The 22,532-nt window shown below is 43.5% G+C and overlaps 1 protein-coding gene and 1 long non-coding RNA gene across 3 annotated transcripts in view; one reads left to right on the top strand and one right to left on the bottom strand.

Moving 5' to 3' along the window:
• Nucleotides 1–20,914, bottom strand: part of LOC149985594 (uncharacterized) — a 123,288-nt gene extending 102,374 nt beyond the window's left edge. The window contains exon 1 of one of the 2 annotated variants that reach the window (XR_016496127.1): nt 20,775–20,914. This is a non-coding gene — a long non-coding RNA (uncharacterized LOC149985594). The remainder of the gene's footprint in view (nt 1–20,774) is intronic. The other variant, XR_016496126.1, reaches the window with a different exon arrangement.
• cdh23 (cadherin-related 23) overlaps nt 1–22,532 on the top strand; it is a 646,476-nt gene that overhangs the window by 378,273 nt on the left and 245,671 nt on the right. The gene's annotated exons all lie outside the window — the stretch shown is intronic.

Below are 22,532 nucleotides of genomic sequence, written 5' to 3'. Positions count from 1 at the left end.
GAGCCGATTCCCCCTGCACTGATCTGTCTCATATCTTGCTAAAAGTAATGGGATAGCAAGCATTTCGCTACACCCACAATAACATCTGCTAAACACGTGTATGTGACCAATATAATTTAATTTGATTTGATTTAGCTTGAAAGTGGTCAGGCTTGAATATATTGTGACATTACTTAATGAACTCCATTTCATGCTCAAAACATGTTGCATTAATCTAAGCTAAAACAATAAATAACGTTGATATTTTTTTGGTGATGAAGTCTTCGTTGCACAATTTCAAATCTAGCTAAGGAGTTGTGTGATTCAATTAACAGTATTTCTGAAGTTTGAGAATGTGCACAAATGCTGGCTTAAATTTGTCCAACATACATTAGCTAGCTGAGCAAGTCACACGAAACGATGTTGCTAACCAATCAGCTACCTAGTGCTGCATACACAATGCTAAATGATTCAAACAAAAGGTAGCTAGCTAACATTATTATGAGTTTGCATGAAGCAGCTGTTCTGCTGCAAGTCATTGCACATTATGTCCACAGGAGGTAGCCACTGTTTTGTTTTAATTTCCTCACAACTGTAAGTTATTAAATCACTGTTATAATGTGTGTAGTGAGTTAGCTACCTAGCTATTTCATATAGATTTAATAAGAGAGCATTGATATAAAAGTGTGTAACTATGTTTTCATTGTTCAATGGTTGATGCTCAGGAATTGTAATTTTTTTGGATGAGTTCCACGTCCAACAAGACAGATTGGTTGATCATACTGAGAGCTGAAATACAATATACAGTAGGGAGAACAAGTATTTGATAACCTGCACAATTGGCAGTGTTTCCTACTTACAAAGCATGTAGAGGTCTGTAATTTTTAGCATAGGTACACTTCAACTGTGAGAGACGGAATCTAAAACAAAAATCCAGAAAATCAGATTGTTTGATTTTTAAGTAATTAATTTGCATTTTATTGCATGACATAAGTATTTGATACACCAGAAAAGCAGAACTTAATATTTGGTACAGAAACCTTTGTTTGCCTTTACAGAGATCATATGTTTCCTGTAGTTCTTGACCAGGTTTGCACACACTGCAGCAGGGATTTTGGCCCACTCCTCCATACAGACCTTCTCCAGATCCTTCAGGTTTCGGGGCAGTCGCTAGGCAATACGGACATTCAGCTCCCTCCAAAGACTTTCTATTGGGTTCAGGTCTGGAGACTGGCTAGGCCACTCCAGGACCCTAAGATGCTTTTTACGGAGCCACTCCTTAGTTGCCTTGGCTGTGTGTTTCAGGTCATTGTCATGCTGGAAGACCCAGCCACGACCCATCTTCAATGCTCTTACTGAGGGAAGGAGGTTGTTGGCCAAGATCTCAAGATACATGGCCCCATCCATCCTCCCCTCAATACGGTGCAGTCGTCCTGTCCCCTTTGCAGAAAAGCATCTGCAAAGAATAATGTTTCCACCTCCATGCTTCACGGTTGGGGTGGTGTTCTTGGGGTTGTACTCATCCTTCTTCTTCCTCCAAACACGGCGAGTGGAGTTTAGACCAAAAAGCTATATTTTTGTCTCATCAGACCACATGACTTTCTCCCATTCCTCCTCTGAACCATCCAGATGGTCATTGGCAAACTTCAGACGGGCCTGGACATGCGCTGGCATGAGCAGGGGGACCTTGCGTGCGCTGCAGGATTTTAATCCATGACTGCGTAGTGTGTTACTAATGGTTTTCTTTGAGACTGTGGTCCCAGCTCTCTTCAGGTCATTGACCAGGACCTTCCGTGTAGTTCTGGGGGCTGATCCCTCACCTTCCTCATGATCATTGATGCCCCACAAGGTGAGATCTTGCATGGAGCCCCAGACCGAGGGAGATTGACCGTCATCTTGAGCTTCTTCCATTTTCTAATAATTGCGCCAACAGTTGTTGCCTTCTCACCAAGCTGCTTGCCTATTGTCCTGTAGCCCATCCCAGCCTTGAGCGTGAACATGCCTTAGGCATGCTGCAAGGAGGCATGAGGACTGCAGATGTAGCCAGAGCAATAAATTGCTATGTCTGTACTGTGAGACTCCTAAAACAGCATTACAGGGAGACAGGACGGACAGCTGACCGTCCTCGCAGTGGCAGTCCACCTGTAACAACACCTGCACAGGATTGGTACATCCGAACCTCACACCTGTGGGACAGGTACAGGATGGAAACAACAACTGCCTGAGATACACCAGGAACGCACAATCCCTCCATCAGTGCTTAGAATGTAGGCATGTTGTAAGGCAGGTCCTCACCAGACATCATTGGCAACAACTTCGCCTATGGGCACAAACCCACCGTCGCTGGACCAGACAGGACCGGCAAAAAGTGCTCTTCACTGACGAATAGCAGGTTTCGTCTCACCGGGGGTGATGGTGTGATTCGCGTTTGTCGTCGAAGGAATGAGCGTTACACTGAGGCCTGTACTCTGGAGTGGGATCAGTTTGGAGGTGGAGGGTCCGTCATGGTCTGGGGCAGTGTGTCACAGCATCATCGGACTGAGCTTGTTGTCATTGCAGGAATTCTCAATGCTGTGCGTTACAGGGAAGACATCCTCCTCCCTCATGTGGTACCCTTCCTGCAGGCTCATCCTAACGTAACCCTCCAGCATGACAATGCCGCCAGCCATACTGCTCCTTCTGTACGTGATTTCCTGCAAGACAAGAATGTCAGTGTTCTGCCGTGGCCAGCGAAGAGCCTGGATCTCAATCACATTAAGCACGTCTGGGACCTATTGGATTGGAGTGTGAGGGCTAGGGCCATTCCCCCCAGAAATGTCCGGGAACTTGCAGGCGCCTTGGTGGAAGAGTGGGGTAACATCTTACAGCAAGAACTGGCAAATCTTGTGCATTCCATTTGGAGGAGATGCACTGCAGTACTTAATGCAGCTGGTGGCCACACCAGATACAGACTGTTACTTTTGATTTTATTGTTCAATTTCTGTTAGTCACATGTCTTTGGAACTTGTTCAGTTTATGTCTCGGTTGTTGAATCTTGTTATGTTCATGCAAATATTTACATATATTAAGTTTGCTGAAAATAAATGCAGTTGACATTGAGAACGTTTATTTTACCTCTTCTCTTCATTTCAGTATTTTAACCTTTCTTTGCCTCAGATTTTCCCTCAGATTTTCTCTCAAAATGGTTTCCCTCACTAAGACTGTTTTGCCTCAATAAGACAGATTTCCCTCTCTAAGATCCATGTTCCTCTGCTCCTCTATCTAACATCATGCTGCAAACTTAACTGTAACCCTAACCCTACCACATCTCATCACAGCAATGTTCCTGCAAAAGGTGACATTCAGCTGGGAGCAGCATTGGACAACAATGTTGATTGAAAATGGCAATGCCATTCAGAATGTATTGATCAGTGTTCTGAGGCTAAATTAAATGCAAAGGGATATTCTTGGGCTCCCGAGTGGCGCAGCGGTCTAAGGCACTGCATCTCAGTGCTCACTGCATATCAGTGCGAAAGGGCTAGATGCGTCACAACAGACCCTGGTTTGATCCCAGGCTGTATCACAATCGGCCGTGATCGGGAGTCCCATAGGGTGCCGCGCAATTGGCACAGCATCATTCAGGTTAGGGGAGGGTTTGTCCGAGGTAGGCTGTCATTGTAAATAAAATAAAAAATGTCTTTACTACCTGCCAGAGATATCCCTGTGTTTGGAGCAATTCCATTGCAGTACCAGTTACTCATCACTGCTGTCGAACATGGGATTGAGTCCAAAACAGCTTATACAGGCTATGTTATCTGAAGCAATTCACCACTGGCCAACCAAGAGACCTGGTATGTAGCTGCCAGCATATGGACCCAAGAAGAAGATACAATGACGCAAAGCGGCTGCTGAAGTAACATTTTGGTGATGAAGAAGGCCCTAGGATGAAGGCCCTAGGTTGGGCTGTTATCAAACCTGAAGATGGGGCAGCAATGCAGACCTGCTCATTGTTGCTGCAACACTATGCAAGCTATCCAGTACATGTAAGAGACAACCACTCAAATATGATATCAGTAATCTCCAAGCTGCCATGTAAGCTTCGAGACAAATGGAGGTCCACTGCATGTGACCATCTCGAACAAAGAGGTCAAAGAGCTGGTTGACTTGCCAGAGTGGCACTGGACCCTATTTTTGGAAATATTCAAGACCCTACACCCAATATGAGTGTTCCTCAGACTAGGGTGAGTGAGCCCAAGCATCATGTCCAGAGGCAAAATCTGCAGTTTTGCTACCACAGTTACAGCAGTGCTGTTCCTGTGCTATAGACCATTATGTGGAATCCTACTGCAAGATGGTACTGAAACCCCATAAGGAGATTATTTAATTCCTGAGGGGGAAAGGAATTTGTTACGTATGTCAAACTAAGGGACAATTGAGTAAAATGTGTAAAAAGCGTATTACTTGTCAATCTTGTCAGAGAAAGCAGGCAGTGCAGCAGCTAAGAGTTAGGATACTTCTGTTGCCAGAACCACGGTTCCTTCTCAGGCTTGGGGATATACTGGGGTCAGCACCACAAAATAATTCAAACGTATGCATTCCTATACTCCTATACTCCTATAGGAATTCCTATACTCAAACGTATGCATTCCTATATATAGTTCTGCAACCTTTTGTACCAAGAAGTTAATAGAGCAGCTAGATACCAGAAGCAAGATCTACTCAAGACAATGGGTCAAGAGAAACCCTGATCTATTTCACCTTTCTTTGAGCTTGTCTTCACCCCCCTCCAGGTGTCACCCATCTTCTCCATTATCCCCGGTGTATTTATACCTGTGTTCTCTGTTTGTCTGTTGCCAGTTAGTTTTGTTTTGTGACACCTAGCAGTGTTTGTTCCCCTGCTCCTGTCTGTTCTTGCTCCTGTTTTGCTAGTCCTTCTCGGTTTTGACCGTTCTGCCTGCCCTGACCTTGAGCCTGCCTGCTGTTCTATACCTAGCCCCACCTCACTGGATTATTGACCCCTGTCTGCCCTGACCCTGAGACTGCCTGCCGTTCTGAACCTTTTTTCACCCTCTCTGATTACTGACCTTGCTGGAGCAATTCCGCGGATTCCCAACTGGGCGGTGGGTCTACCCCAGTGTCCCGAGAACCCTGCGTACCTCCGCAAGAGCGCTATGCTGGAGATTCCGGAACCTGCTGGGCTTTTCTCTAACAGTGCTCCCTCATTTTCGAGCTGCAGCCTTCTTTGTTCTCCTCAGACCGCTCGAGGATAGCATACATCATAACGCTGATGTCTGGGAGGGCACTAGCCTGGGACACAGTTGTGTGGGAGCAACAATCCACCGTCTGCCTCAGTCTGGAGGAGTTTGTGGAGGAGGTTCTGAAGGTGTTTGATTCTCTGTTGTCCAGGAGAGAGGCAGCTCGCAAGCTATTCCAGCTACGTCAAGACTCCCGTAGCGTGGCAGAGTACGTGGTGGATTTCCGCACGTTGGCAGCTGAAAGTGCTTGGAACACAGAAGCGCTGTTCGACATGTTCCTACACAGAGCATCGAAGGAAGTAAAGGATGAGTTCCCCCGAGAGCCTCCGAAGACTGATGATTCCCCTCTTCCCGAGCCCATGCAACTAGGCAGAGCTAGGCTGTCTCCAGCTAAACGGCTATACAGGCTTCATACTAAGAGGTACCTGTATTGCGGGACTACTGGTCATTTTGTCTCTACCTGTCCACTAAAAGACCAAGCTCACCGGTAGGAGCGAGTACTCTGGTGGGCCATATGGATAACATTTCCTCTCCCCTTACTCGCATCCATTTTCATGCCATGTTGCTGTGGTGGAGCCAGTCAATCTCTTCAGGTACTCATCGACTCTGGGGCCGATGAGAGCTTTATGGACGCTACCCTGGCTTCCGAGCTGGATATCCCCACTATGTCCAGAGTACAGCTGCAACGTTTCCTGGGATTCACCAACTTTTATCGCTTTTACCACTTTTACCGCTTTATCCGTGGCTACAGCACCCTTGCTTCTCCCCTGTCTGCACTCACCTCTCCAAAGGTTCCGTTCAGGTGGTCCCTAGCTGCTGACCGGGCGTTCCGGGATCTCAAACACCGCTTCACCACAGCTCCCATCTTGGTTCATCCTGACCCGTCCCGCCAGCTCATGGTGGTGGCCAATGCTTCGGATTTCGGAGTGGGGGCTGTCCTGTCCCAGTGGTCTAACCTGGACCTCAAGTTACATCCCTGAGCCTTCTTCTCCCACTGACTCCACGCCACAGAGAAGAACTACGATGTGGGGAATCGTGAGCTTCTCGTGGTGAAGATGGCATTGGAGGAGTGGAGGCACTGTCTGGAGGGGGCAGAACATCTGGGTCATACCTGAAACCTGATATGCAAAGCACTTACAAATCTGGATGGACTGGAGGTGAGCAGCCTTGAGAGTTCAGCGTTGCCAGAAGTGTTTACCCAGAGCTCAATACCAGTTGGCAAGGATAATATACCCAGTCAAGAGGAAGTGGCTATATCTGAAGGATGTTCATCTGACCACTATTGAAGCGGATGTCGGAATGTTGATCTGGGTCAATGTCCCCAAAGCAAAGGAACCATGGAATATCATTAATAGCGACATAATGAGCCCTATATGGTCAAACCTCATCTTGGATGGGTGGCTAGAGTCAATTTATGTCATTTTGAATATTGAATTTGTGTTTATGGTAGAGACTTATCATTTCTTGTAGTGCTGCAGCTCCCCTCTTTCCGACGATATACTGTAGTATATACCTATTCCATAATATGGGGCTTTGCGAAAGCGATCATTTTCTGCACATGGATACGGACAGGAAAATAGTAATGAAATTGTCTATTAATCCAAAATCATTTCAGCTACATCCTAATAAGTCATCACCATCAACAGATGAGACTTTCAAAAACACTACAGTTATTTGGCTCTTCAACATCCACAAGCTTTACGGCAGCTGTCAGAACCCTGTAGTGGACGTCCTCATTACGAAGAGGTCATCTCACAAAACTGACTATCCAGACCGAACCGTTGGACCGATCGAACCGTTGCAGCTAAAAAACTACTATGTCACCAATATCGAAAGGGGCAACTATTATGAACATGAAAATGTTCTGCTCTACGATGCACACAAGCTTCAGAAGGTAACCCAAAAATTGCAAAAGTGGGGGTGGTGGGGGTCACGAAAAGTGGGCGTGATGAATAATGTCACAACATGGGTCTAAAATTATGATTTTTTTTACCCCTGAGTTTTCTTTCATATTTAGGACAAACACTTCAAAACCTTATTCATTGTGATACATTTTTTGAATCTGTTTTGCCATGTACAAATGTGTTATCCAATGCGTTTCTATGGGCTATTGCAGGGTTTCCCACATTCAGTCCTTGGTCCTGCCCTGGGTGCACATTTCATTTTTTTCCCTAGCACTACACAGTTGATTCAAGGACAAATTCAACGTTTCATCAAATATTTATATTTTATATTTTTACCTACAGGGGTCCTAAAATTCTAAATCAAATGGCTAAATGATCCATTGCATGACCTTCTTAAAATAATTCCATGTGTCAGTTTAGTAGATATTGTAATCTAAGGGTTTAGACCTACATTAATGGTCAACTGAGCAGTAGCTCACCCATTGATGAACAGGATTGACAATGCATGACCTTTAACAGGATCTCAATTGCTAACCTTGAATAGCTTCTTGTAAAACAGTAAAATCAAGACTTCTCAGAGCGAGACTACGACGAAAAACCTGAATGTTCTGCAGAAGACATTTTCTCAGTAACACAGAAAGATGGCCACTTTCAACTTCGACTGTCATTTCGCAAAGAGGACGTAAACCTGCAAAGCAACCAAAAAATGGCGGCGCAGCGAGCAATGAACCTCATTAAGAGATTTCGGAGAGACAAGGCATTCTTTGTTGATTACAAAGGGTTCATGAGTGACATCCTGGATAAAAGGCATGCCAGGAGGGTGCCACATGATCAGCTGCACAGGAATGAGGGAAGAGTGTGGTACCCCACCACGATTATGATTCCAAGGCTCTTCACTCAACATTGAGATACTGCAAGTTCCCGACCTTACGAGTACTTTGCTGGGGGTCAAACTGAGATTCCATCACAAACCAGTGGCATTAATGGTGGATATCGAATGTATGTTCTACTAAGTCAAGGTTCCAGAACACAATGTTGACTTCCTGCGCTTCTTGTGGTGGCTCTACAGTGACATTGGGCAACCACTGGTAGAGTTCAGGATGGTAGCCCATCTATTTGGTGCAGTCTCCTCACCCAGCTGTGCGAAATGCACCCTCAAAGAAACTGCTGATGACAATGAGGATGATTTCAGTGAGGACGTCCTGAATACTATCGGTAAGTACGTTTATGTGGATGACTGTCTTAGGTCTGTAACCAATGAGATGCAAGCCATTTCCCTGACTTAGGAAACTAAGAACTGTGTGTGCTACCGGTTTATTCAAACTCACAAAGGGCATGAGCAACAGTAATTCCGATCTGGCTTCAATTCCTGATGAAGAGAAGGCCAAGGAAGTGAATGAGTTCGACATTGACCGAGAAGACCTCTAAGTGGAATGAGCTCTCAGAGTTCAGTGGAATGTCGAATTGACACTTTCTTCAAGACTGTTATGAAGCAGCAACCACCAGAAGAGCAATACTGTCTATGGCAAACTCCATCAATGGCACTATGGGATTTATAGCCACATTAGCGCTGAAGCCAAAGAAGATTGTTCAGGATCTTTGTAGAATCAACTGTGGATGGGATGACAAGATCGCAGACGTCCTTGCTCAGTCAAGAAACTGCACTATGAAACAAAGATAAATTATGTAAAGAATGATAATAAAAAAGCTTTGGAGCACCTAAATTACATTTTGGGCAAAAATGCAAGCTCAACTCCATTGGGGCAGCAGGTAGCCTAGTGGTTAGAGCATTGGACTAGTAACCGTAAAGGTTGCAAGATCGAATCCCCGAGCTGACAAGGTCAAGATCTGTTGTTCTGCCCCTGAATAAGGCAGTTAACCCACTGTTCCTAGGCAGTCCTTTAAAATAAGAATTTGTTCTTAACTCACTTGCCTAGTTAAATAAAGGTAAAAGAAAAGGATAGCTCATTCATCACAAAACCCATTGATATTACCAACTACTTGAATGTTTATTTTTTTCATTTTCAAGATTTGCGAACATATGCATGACATGCCAGCAACAAATGCTTACACTACACATCCAAGTATATCTGACCAAATTATGAAAGGCAAGCATTGTAATTTTGAATTCCGTAAAGTGAGAAAATTATTGTTGTCTATCAACAATGACAAGCCTCCGGTGTCTGACAATTTGGATAAAAAATGATCAAAAATCAAATCAAACTTTATTTGCCACATGCGCCAAATACAACAAGTGTAGACATTACCGAGAAATGCTGACGTTACAAGCCCTTAACCAGTTCAAGAAGAATAACATCTTCACCAAGAAGGCTCAAATAAAAAGTCATAATAAAAAGTAACACAATAAGAATAACAATAAGGAGGCTATATACAGGGGGCACAGGTACTGAATCAGTGTGCAGGGAGGGGTACAGGCTAGTTGAGGTAATCTGTACATGTAGGTGGGGGCGAAGTGACTATGCATAGCTAAGGAAAGGTATGCTTAGAATTGCAGAAAATAAAACAGATTTTTTTTAATAAAATTAAGCATAATGATTATGTCTTTAGATGGCAAGTAAAAGCTATTTTAGGTGTTTGCAAAATTCTCCAACTTCAGGATTGGGGGCCAAGCTATGTGCCCTCAGACTTTTGCGGTGCATGACACCCTTTTATGTCTGTACAGTGTGTGTTTTTTTGTGTGCTCCCATGCATGTGTATGTTTGTATTGGTGTGTTTGTGAAGCTATTGACACCATATTGCTGATGTGATGGTGTGTGTATGTGTTTGTGTGTGTTGCTGTGTGTGTGGAGGTGTTTAGCTGTGTTGCGGAAGGAGGAGAGAGGGGGTTGTCTGTGTTTGGACTGAGGGTCGTGTCTGCTTGATAGCAGGCCTGACAGACCGTAATTGGTTTCCCTTTCCACGCCTCCCTTTCCTCAGAGCCATGTCAGAAAAGCAATTTTAGGAGCCGGTCAATTTAAATTGTTAAGATACAAAAGCTTGGCGCTGCATCACCCCTCCTCTGACCTGAGATGGTACGGCCTTATAATCTGTGTTCCTATCTACCTCTCTGTCATCACTGAGTGGAAGCTTTCACTCCCAAATGTTTGGAAACCTACCTACACAAAGGAAGGAGGATTTTGTGTCATTGGTTGGAGTGCAGACTTTAGAGTTAGAGGAATGGTGACTGGAGATTCTGTTGGTGGGTCTGGCTTAAGATGTTTGAATCTTTGAGGGGTGGATCAACTAAGCACATAGGTGGATTTGTGTGGAGGTAAAGTGCAAACACAATCACTTAGATGTATGCAGCTCACACACACACGCACACGCACACAAACACACTCAACCCCACACACTCTTTGCATATATGCCTGTTTGCTGACTCAGATGGGAAGGAACACATAATTTAACCGGACTGGTCAACTGAGAACTAATTTCTCTTTTGTAGTTACTGCCTGAGGACTATGAGGCTCACAGAGTTTATATTGGCAATCAGAAGCTGCACTAGGCTCTCTGCGCAGCCACTCCTAAAGAGCTTAGTTTGGATTTGGTCAAGATGCTGTGTCGCTGATTTTAATACTCTTAGATTAGGTCCCAAATGGCATCCTATTCCCTTCATAGAGCACTACTTTTGACCAGGACCCAGAGTGCGCTGGTCAAAAGTAGTCGACTATATATGCAATAAGATGCCATTTGGGACGCAACCTTACTTCCCTGCTCTGTGTTGGGGAGACTTTTAACGTTGTACTCATTCGGTCCTGTGTGTACCCACGCTCACTTGGAGAGAGGGGCCTCTGTTTGCACTGTATTCATTTCATGTGGTTTTGTGGGTCTCTAATTAGTGGTGTATGGATACAATATCTGTCTGTACAATGTCTTACATCAGAAAGCGCAACCTCGTGGGACTAGCATTGTGTACGATATCTGGTTGTATGGACTCATGTCTCACATAACTTTGACTTTCCTCACAGTTTCCCTTACTTAAGCAAGAGTATATTATGCTATGCTATATGGCCTTGACACTACTCAAAAACACCAGCACAGCCTCCTATAATCTATAGTCAAACCCACCAGGCCACATTCTGAGATGCCATCTCCTTCCCACCCCTTAACAAACTAATTTCCCCCTCAATCGTCTTTGGGACTGTGTCTAAAGTTAATTGCTCTTGGCAAAGTAACTGCGCCTGCGCTTGTCAGGTGATTGTTTGGCATGGAGAGTGAGTTGATTGAGTGAATGAGAGGGAAAAAAAGGGGGGGGGGGTAAAGAAAAGAAAAAGAGGGAGTGAAGGAAAGAGTAGGGAAGGAGTGATGGAGGGAGGGAAGAATAGCTATTGATTATTTCTCTCTCTCTCTCTTTGTCGTCAAGGCGAGACTAGGCCTCAGCGCCGAGGCTGCAGTATTAACTCTCTAGCAGAGTGCAGCCCCTGTCAGCGCGGCGACGCCTGTCACGCTAACACCCCCCAGTGCTATCATTGGAATACTTATGGGCCTGTCACTCATCTCGGGAGAGAGGGAATGAGGAAAGGAGGAAAGGAGGGAGGGAAGACTTCAAAGGGAAAGCGTGTGCAGACAGAGATAAGGAAAGGGTGAAGGTGGGAAGAGATTGAGGGAGGGGCAGAGTTGGGATGGAAAGTGAGGAGAAGATATGAAAGGAAGAGGAAGTGAGAGATAAAGAAGGAAGGAGGGAGGAGGAGGAATATGAAAAAGGAAGAGAGAGGGAGAGAGTGAGAGAGACGTAAGCGTTTGAGTGACACCAACCGATAGGGTCAGAGAGATGGGACAGATGAAAGATCACAAACACCTTTATCTATCGCTCTCTCTCTCTCACACCCTCTCTCTCTCTCACACCCCCTCTCTCTCTCTCTTTCTCTCTCTCTCTCTCTCGCTCTCTCTCTCTCGCTCTCTCCTTCTTTCCCTCCATCTCTTCTTCCCCCCCTTTCTAAACATCTAAAGTTGAAGTTTGATATGCTCTGAGTGTGCATGACAACAAAGGAAGGGTCATTTGGGCATTATAGAGACACATTGATCTACTGTCCATGATGCTGATTTTTAAGAGCATCATGGTGAAATTATAGGCCTTGGCTAAACAGCAAGGTGTGATTTTGAAAAGTTGTTATTTTTTAAGCACTGATAGCACCAGCCGTTATGCCATCTGTGTGGAAATGAGTAAAAGGAACACACGAACGCACACACAGGCGCACGCACACACACACACCTCACAAACACATGTCCAGGTTCCCTTCCCCACACAGCCAGGTCTCCATGATGAGGTCACCATTGGGGCATCATTGAATCACAGTGGCTGAGTCACAAATGACACTCTATATCATGTATAGTGCACTACTTTTTGAACAGGGCCCATAGGGCTTTCGTCATGCACTATATAGGTAATAGGGTGCCATTTGGGACGTTGCCGGTGGCTAACAGCAGGCTTGACAGAGCAGGGTGGAGACACACACTGGTATGGCCCTCTAAACAGACTATACAGCCACTCAACTGGAACTACATTACAAAAGCCTCTCCAGCCATGATCCATCAGCCCAACCAGGCCACATTACTATGGAGAAGGGAGAGATGGTGAGAGCGGGAGGGAGAGAGAGATACAGAGAGATAGAGCGAGAGAGTTTTGAGTTTTTATAAAACCTTTATTTTATACTTAATTATTGACACATTGGCACACTGTGCCTTTTCAGAAATATAATACAAATTTGTAATTCCAAAATAAATAAAATAAAATAAAAAAGCATATGTATATATTATATAACTCATTTCATCAACAAACAAATTGTTTCCCCTCCTCCACAAAACAAAGCGCTTCTTCAAAAGCCCACTTTTTCTCAAACAATGGGAGATTTTTTACAGCTGAGAAGAACTCAAAATCCACTTTTATTCTCGCTTTGACTAATCCTTTAAAAACACATCTTACATCCTGCCCATATCCCATGTCCATGTTATGTTTCCTACTCAAAAAAATTGACATGTTAGCTTGTCCCAAAATCAAATTTAACAGTTGACATTTTCTTTTCAGTTGCTTACTATATTGAAACCCCAAAATAAACAGTGTCATTTAAAATTTCCCCTACAGCTGTAAACAAAGACTTCAAAGAGAAGCTTTATCCTCTCACACTCCATAAAACAGTGAAAATGTGCTATCTTATGTTACAAAAAGGACATCCATCTCCAACATCTGAGTTAATAACAGATACTAAAGCATTAACTGCAATGATGCCATGCAAAACCCTCCATTGCATGTCACCAGTGCCCTTTTGTAATGGTGGCTTGTACAATGCTCTCCATTTACCTTGTCACCAATGCCCAGTTTATATCCTCCAAGGAGTGTCTTTTCTATTGATCTTTATTCAAAACCTTGACACACCCCCTATATAAGTCTTTCCCATTCACCTCATCCAAACACGCCTCTTTCAACCCTCTCAAATCCATGAATAGCGTCTTTCCTTCTGACTCCACCCGTCCTCCATCCATTAAGGTGGGCCCAGCCATGGCCATTAATTGTTTTAGGGTGATGATTTTGCCCTTCACCAGAATCTTGGAGAAATGTGGAACAGCTGCAGTTGTACAATCCAGTCTAGCCCCATACACCAAAGGTTACTCCAGCAGACAACACACTTTTTTGTATTTTATTAGGATCCACATGAGCTTTTGCAAAAGCAGCAGCTACTCCTTCCTGGGGTCCACACAAAATATGAAATATAATACAGAACGACATAATACAGAACATCAATAGACAAGAACAGCTCAAGGACAGGACTACATGCATTTTTTAAAGGCACATGTAGCCTACATATCAATGCGTACACACAAACTATCTAGGTCAAATAGGGGAGAGGTGTTGTGAGGTGTTGCTTTATCTGTTTTTTTAAAGGTTTGCTGATTATTTGAGCAATATGAGATGGAACAGAGTTTCATGCAATAAGGGCTCTATATAATACTGTACGCTTTCTTGAATGTGTTCTGGATTTGGGGACTGTGAAAAAGACACCTGGTGGCATGTCTGGTGGGATAAGTGTATGTGTCGGAGCTGTGTGTAAATTGACTATGCAAACAATTTGGGATTTTCAACACGTTGTTTCTCATATAAAGAAGAAGTGATGCAGTCAGTCTCTCCTCAACACTTAGCCAAGAGAGACTGGCATGCATAGTATTTATATCAGCCCTCTGATTACAATGAGAGTAGAACGTGCCACTCTGTTCTGTGCCAGCTGCAGCTTCACTAGGTCTTTCCTTGCAGCACTGGACCACACGACTGGACAATAATCAAGATTAGACAAAACTAGAGCCTGCAGAACTTGTATTTTGGATTGTCGTATCAAAAAAGCAGAGCATCTCTTTATGACGGCCAAATCTCTCCACATCTTTACAACTGTTGAATCTATATTTCTTGACTATGACAGTTTACAATCTAAGGTAATGCCAAGTCATTTAGTCTCCTCAACTTGTTCAACAGCCAACATTCATTACCAGATTCAGCTGAGGTCTAGAACTTAAGGAATGATTTGTACCAAATACAGTGCTCTTAGTTTTAGAGATGTTCAGGACCAGTTTATTACTGGCCACCCATTCCAAAACAGACTGCAACTCTTTGTTAAGGGTTTCAGTGACTTCATTAGCCATGGTTGCTGATGCGTATAGGGCTGAATCATCAGCATACATGGACACATGCTTTGTTTAATGACAGTGGCAGGTCAATGGTAAAAATAGAAAAGTGTAGAGAGCCTAGAGTGCTGCCCTGTGGTATACCACACGTTATATGTTTGACATTAGAGAAGCTTCCATTAAATAAAATGCTATTGAGTTATATTAGATAAATAGCTCTGAATCCACGAAATGGCAGAGGTTGAAAAGCCATAACATATACTTTTTTTCAATAATATCAAAGGCTCCACTGAAATCTAACAGTACAGCTCCCACAATGTTCTTATTGTCAATTTCTTTCAAACACTCATCAGTCATTTGTGTCAGTGCAGAACATGTTGAGTGCCCTTGTCTGTAAGCATGCTGAAAGTCCATTGTCAATTTGTTTACAGAGAAATAGCATTGTATTTGGTCAAACACATCCCTTTTTCAGGACCCTGACTTTCAAAGATAATTTGAAACAGTCCAAATTACTTCACAGATCTTCATTGTAAATGGTTTAAACACGTTTCCCATGCTTGTTCAATGAACCGTAAACAATTAATGAATATGCACCTGTGGAATGGTCGTTAAGACACTAACAGATTACAGACCAAATAAGGTCACGGTTATGAAAACTTAGGACACTAAAGAGGCCTTTCTACTGACTCTGAAAAACACCAAAAGAAGGGTAAGGGTCCCTGCTAATCTGCGTGAACATGCCTTAGGCATGCTGCAAGGAAGCATGGAGACTGCAGATGTGGCCAGGGCAATAAAATGCAATGCCCGTACTATGAGATGCCTAAGACAGCACTACAGGGAGACAGGATGGACAGCTGATCGTCCTTGCAGTGGCAGACCACGTGTCACAACACCTGCACAGGATTGGTACATCCGAACCTCTCACCTGTGGGACAGGTACAGGATGGCAACAATAACTGCCCGAGTTACACCAGGAACACACAATCAATCCATCAGTGCTCAGACTGTCCGCAATAGGCTGAGAGAAGCTAGACTGAGGGCTTGTAGGCTGTTTTAAGGCAGGTCCTCACCAGACATCACCAGCAACAACGTTGCTTATTGGCACAAACCCACCGTCGCTGAACCAGACAGGACTGGCAAAAAGTGCTTTTCAGCAGGTTTTGTCTCACCAGGGTCTGATTCGCGTTTATCGTCGAAGGAATGAGCGTTACACAGAGGCCTGTACTCTGGAGCGGGATCGATTTGGAGGTGGAGGGACCGTCATGGTTTGAGGTGATATGTCACAGCATGTGCGTTACAGGGAAGACATCCTCCTCCCTCATGTGGTACCCTTCCTGACCCTCCAGCATGACAATGCCACCAGCCATACTGCTCGTTCTGTGAATGATTTCCTGCAAGATAGGAATGTCAGTGTTCTACCATGTCCCGCAAAGAGCCCGGATCTCAATCCCATTGAGCACGTCTGAGACCTGTTGGATTGGAGGGTGAGGGCTAGGGCCATTCCCCCCAGAAATGTCTGGGAACTTGCAGGCGCCTTGGTGGAAGAACTGACAAATCTTGTGCAGTCCGTGAGGAGGAGATGCACTGCAGTACTTAATGCAGCTGGTGGCCACACCAGATACTGACTGTAACTTTTGATTTTGACCCCCCTTTGTTCAGGGAAACATTATTCCATTTCTGTTAGTCAAATGTCTTTGGAACTTGTTCTGTTTATGTCTCAGTTGTTGAATCTTGTTATGTTCATACAAATATTTACAAATAGTTTGCTGAAAATAAACGCAGTTGACAGTGAGAGGAAGTTTACTTTTTTGTTGAGTATAGGTCTGTTAGAAGCAGTAAAGGCTGCTTTACCAGTCATGGGTAGCTGAATTACTTTGGCTCCCTCCAGACCTGAGGACAAAGACTTACCTCTAGGCTCAGATTAAAAATATGACAGATAGGAGTGGCTATAGAGTTAGCACTGACTCCACTCGAGTGAGTCTGGACACCTTCGTTATGCTCCAAACCCTAAGAAGGCCTCTGTAAATCGGAGGTACTGGCTACTATCTGGCTACTAGCAACACAAAATAAAGCCTTCTTTACACCTAATCCCCCGACCTGCTGTCATACAAGACCTGTCACCCCTCTCCAAACCACATTTTCCAGTCCATAATGCAACCTTTGAATAAACTGAAACCGGAAAGCAGCAGCCATCCTAGCAAGATGTACCTTACACACACAGCCCCCCCCCCCCTCCTCTTTTGACAAATACAAAACACTTTGTGGAACCCAATGATATTTATCCCAAAATAAATCTACAATAATCGCCTGTATCTTAACCAGAAGGCCAGATGGTAGCGCTAAACATGACAACCAATGCCACAGTGCAGAGGCATCCACATTATTAACCCTTGTGCTTGCTGACATTTTTCTTCATCCATTCTTCATCAATCAGATTGACCCGCACAGTTTTTAAACACACTCAAGACAGAAGTAAGTAAAAACAGCCAAAACTTTTGTTTGTGTTCTTAGACCTTTCAGAAAGAAGAAATCCAAGATCATTTGATTTTAAAAAAACTCTAGATTTTTAAGAGCTATTTGTTAAACATCTTTCCTTTGTCACACCCTGACCATAGTTTGCTTTGTATGTTTTTATGTTTTGGTTGGTCAGGGTGTGATCTGAGTGGGCATTCTATGTTACATGTCTAGTTTGTCTAGTTCTATGTTTGGCCTGATATGGTTCTCAATCAGAGGCAGGTGTTAGTCATTGTCTCTGATTCGGAACCATATTTAGGTAGCCTGGGTTTCACTGTGTTTGTGGGTGATTGTTCCTGTCTCTGTGTTTTGTACTCTGTGTTTTGGTTTTTCCACATTTATTGTTTTGTAGTGTTCGTGTTTATCTTTTTTGTTATTAAGCATGAATCAAAGAAACCACGCTGCGTTTTGGTCCGCCTCTACTTCACCACAGGAGAACCGTTACATCCTTTCTCCCAAACAAGCATTTTCTGTTTGGAGCTCATTTTTGAGTGTCTGTGTCAGATCTGCTGCTCTAGCACTGAGAAGGAGAAGCTTGGGAAAGCTCCTTTTCACACAAATATAATTATAAAAGTGCAACCAGAACCAGTCAAAACAAAATACATCAAAGAAACCAGTTTTTTTTTGGACCTGTGCAAATATCAATCGATCAATCAAATGTTTTTATGAAGCCCTTCTTTCTTCAGCTGATGTCACAAGGTGCTGTACAGAATCCCAGCCAAAATCCCAAAACAGCAAGCAATGCAGGTGTAGAAGCATGGAGTCTTGGAAAAACTCCATGGAAAGGCCGGAACCTAGGAAGAAACCTAGAGAGGGAACCCACCTGTGCCGGGTGGAGATTATAACAGAACATGGACAAGATGTTCAAATGTTCATAGATGACCAGCAGGGACAAATAACCATAATCACAGTGGTTGTAGAGGGAGCAACAGGTCAGCAAGGTTGCACGTCCGGTGAACAGATCAGGGTTCCATAGCCGCAGGCAAAACAGTTAAAACTTGAGCAGCAGCACGACCAGGTGGACTGGGGACAGCAAGGAGTCATCAGGCCAGGTAGTCCTGAGGCATGGTCCTAGGGCTCATGTCCGGAGGGAGGGAGGGAGGGAGACTCCAGAAATAACAGACTGACCCTAGCCCCCCGACACATAAACAATTGCAGCATAAATACTGAAGGCTGAGAGAGGAGGGGTCGCGAGACTCTGTGGCCCCGTCCGACGATACCCCCGGACAGAGCCAAATAGGCAGGATATAACCCCACCCACTTTGCCAAAGCACAGACCCCACACCACTAGAGGGATATCTTCAACCACCAACTTATTATCCTGAGATAAGACCGACAAGGACAAGGACTCCCCACGGGGGGTGCCAACCCGGACAGGAAGATCACGTCAGTGATTCAACCCACTCAAGTGGCGCACCCCTCCTAGGGACGGCATGGAAGAGCACCAGTAAGCCAGTGACTCAGCCCCTGTAATAGGGTTTGAGGCAGAGAATCCCAGGTGAGAGAGGGGAACCGGTCAGGCAGAGACAGCATGGGCGGTTCATTGCTCCAGTGCCTTTCTGTTCACCTTCACACTCCTGGGCCAGACTACACTCAATAATGGGACCTACTGAAGAGATGTGTCTTCAATAAAGACTTAAAGGTCCAGACCGAGTCTGCGTCTCTCACATGGATAGGCAGACCATTTAATAAAAATTGAGCTCTGTAGGAGAAAGCCCTGCCTCCAGCTGTTTGCTAAGAAATTCTAGTGACAATAAGCAGGCCTGCGTCTTGTGACCGTAGTGTACGTGTAGGTATGTACGGCAGGACCAAATCGGAAAGATAGGTAGGAGCAAGCCCATGTAATGCTTAGTAGGTTAGCAGTAAAACCCTATCCTTAACAGGAAGCCAGTGTAGACGGGCTAGCACTGGAGTAATATCGTTAAATTATTTGGTTCTAGTCAAGATTCTAGCAGCCGTGTTCAGTACTAACTGAAGTTTATTTAGTGTTTTATCCGGGTAGCCAGAAAGTAGAGCATTGCAATAGTCTAACCTATAAGTGACAAAAACATGGATACATTTTTCTGCATCATTTTTGGACAGAAGGTTGCTAATTTTGCAATGTTACGTAGATGGAAAAAATCTGTCCTTGAAACAGTCTTGATATGTTTGCCAAAAGAGAGATCAGGGTCCAGAGTAATGCTGAGGTCCTTCACAGTTTTACTTGAGATGACTGTACAACCATTAAGATTAAATGTCAGATTCAACAGAAGATCTCTATGTTTCTTGGGACCTAGAACTAGCATCTCTGTTTTGTCTGAGTTTAAAAGTAGAATATTTTCCGCCATCCACTTCCTGATGTCTGAAACACAGGCTTCCAGGGAGGGCAATGTTGGGGCTTCACCATGTTTCATTGAAATGTACATCTGTGTGTCGTCCGCATAGCAGTGAAATTTACCATTGTTTCCAAATGACATCGCCAAGAGGTGAATATATAGTGCAAACAATAGTGGTCCTAAAACGGAGCCTTGAGGAACCCTGAAATTTACAGTTGATTTGTCAGAGGACAAACCGTCTACAGAGACATACTGACATCTTTCCGACAGATGAGATCTAAACCAGGCCTGAACTTGTCCATGTAGACCAATTTGGATTTCCAATCTCTCCAAAAGAATGTGGTGATCAATGGTATCAAAAGGAGCACTATAAGGTCTAGGAGCACGAGAACAGATGCAGAGCCTCGGTCTGACGCCATTTAAAAGGTAATTTACCACTTTCACAAGTGCAGTCTCAGTGCTATGATGGGGTCTATAACCAGACTGAAGTGTTTCGTATACATTGCTAGTCTTCAGGGTGGCAGTGAGTTGCCGTGCAACAGATTTTTCGAACATCTTTGAGAGGAATGGGAGATTCGATATAGGCCGATAGTTTTTTAGATTTTCTGGGTCAAGGTTTGGCTTTTTCAAGGGAGGTTTTATTACTGCCACTACTATACACATGAAAGCCTCCAGGTCAAAATGACCCACAACATAATGTTTGTTTACAAAATCTATGCAGACATTCCAGACAACCCTAAATGAGGAAAAGTCCTTTAATTTAAGGAGAAAAAGAGAGTGTTTGAGATAACTCAAACATTGAAATGGGTCAAATTGACCCGCAACATAATACAAGGGTTAACAATAATAGTATGACATACGAAATAACCAACACCATCTCCTCAGACCCCCTTCCACCATTTCAAACACCCCATTAAAAATGTTCCATTGTCCACTCATCCCATATGTGCAATCCAAGATCCTTACCTCTCTAGGCTAGATGGGACGCTACCGTCCCACCTGACCAACATCCAGTGAAAGTGCAGGGCCCACAATTCATACTACAGAATTGTACATATTTAACATTCTTGAAAATACACATGCAATATGTCAAAATCAAATCAGATTTCAAAAAGGCTTTACGGCGAAAGCATATCATGCGATTATCTGAGGACAGCACCCCATCAAACAAACACATGACAATCATATTTACACCCATATTTCAATTCATGCCTTACCTTTGAAGATCTTCTTCTGTTGGCACTCCAAAATGTCCCATAAATATCACAAATGGTTCTTTTGTTCGATAATGTCCTTTTTTAAAACTCAGTTTAGCTGGCGCGCATCAGTCAATAATCCACTCAGTTCCCTTCATCGAAATGCATACAAAATTAATCCCAAACGTTACTAATAAACTTTTCCAAACAAGTCTAACAACGTTTATAATCAATCCTTAGGTATCCTAATACGCAAATAAACGATCCAATTTAAGACAGAGAATCATCATTGTCTTTACCAGAGATAAACAACAAAGAACGCATTTTCCTCCACACTCCACTTAAGCCAAAATGGGAGCCACCTAGAAAAACTACAATTTCCGGGTAATTTTTCTCAAATCCAGCCTGAAGCTCTTTCTGACTGTTGACATCTAGTGGAAGCCCCGGGAACTGCAATTTTGGAGGACTTGGGCTTATATTTAAAGTTCAAGCCATTGAGAACAGTGGTAAGCTGAAACAAAAATGTTTGGGATGGTTTGTCCTCAGGGTTTTGTCTGCCATATCAGTTCTGTTATACACACAGACATCATTGTAACAGTTTTAGAAACTTTAGAGTGTTTTCTATCTAAATATACCAATTATATGCATATCCTAGCATCTGGGCCTGAAAAACAGGCAGTTTACTTTGGGAAAGCTTTTCATCCGGACCTGAAAATACTGCCCCCATACCAAAGAGGTTAAAACCTCCCTTACACCATGATCCCTCCAGACCATTTTCCAATCTCTAAATCACAATTTCTTTCCCAATTTACCTTTTCAGAGGATATTCCCCTAAACCGCTTAACCATGAGACTCAAACTATCCACCTGTACTTAATTTTTTCACTAAAATAACTACATTATCAGCATAGGCTGAGAGATGAATAGGAGGAATATCCTAAACGCAACCGATCTAAGAACATTTCTGAATGGTACTCTGAAGTAACCATTTTAACAACTACAACCACAAAATACCTTGGAACTTCTGGGGAACGCAACCAAAGACTCTCTGATTAACTATTATCCAGCAGACGGACCAGCGATCAGAGAGTGACAACAAAAGACACACTAGTGTGTAAATTGATATTTATTTTCATAGTATTAACATTTACATGGCTGTAGTTATGAACTGTATTACAGTGGGTCCACTCTGAGTATCCCCTCTTGAACTGTCCCCACCCCTTTCCTTTATCTACCAAGCCGTCATATCAGTTTCGTCCACTAGGGACTTACATTTGTATCATGTTAGTAACCAATGTATGACCTACTGTGTGTGTGTTTATGTAATTCTGTGGTTGATTAAGTTAGTTAGTAAATAAATAATTAAGTCAATGTGTATATCGCTGATTTATGATCTATGCATGCAGATATCCAATGATTTCCGAAATTCAGAATATGACTGATGAGGTAATAATACATTAATAAGTGACTGTAATCGGTAAGATATGAAAATATCTGAAGAGTTATATTAGGGAAATAGAAACTCTTTAAACATTTTTCCGTGGTGCCCCGACTTCCTAGTTAATTAAAGTGACATGATTAGTTAAATCTCGTAATTCAATTGCAGATAGAGAATTGGTTTGATAAATTAACAGTCTTCACATTTAATGATAGTCAATGCTACAACAACAGGAACCCCATCAATGCCTGGTGCCCTTCCATTTTCCATGCATTTTAATACAGCTCCTTCAAAGACAATAGTTGCTCTAGCTCAACCTGAGCTTCTGCAGCCACCTGTGGG

The sequence above is a fragment of the Oncorhynchus mykiss genome, chromosome 1 (assembly GCF_057628025.1).
Source record: "Oncorhynchus mykiss isolate SJ-2025 chromosome 1, ASM5762802v1, whole genome shotgun sequence".
NCBI classification, from domain to species: Eukaryota; Metazoa; Chordata; class Actinopteri; order Salmoniformes; family Salmonidae; genus Oncorhynchus; species Oncorhynchus mykiss.
This window is presented reverse-complemented; position numbering and strand designations above follow the sequence as displayed.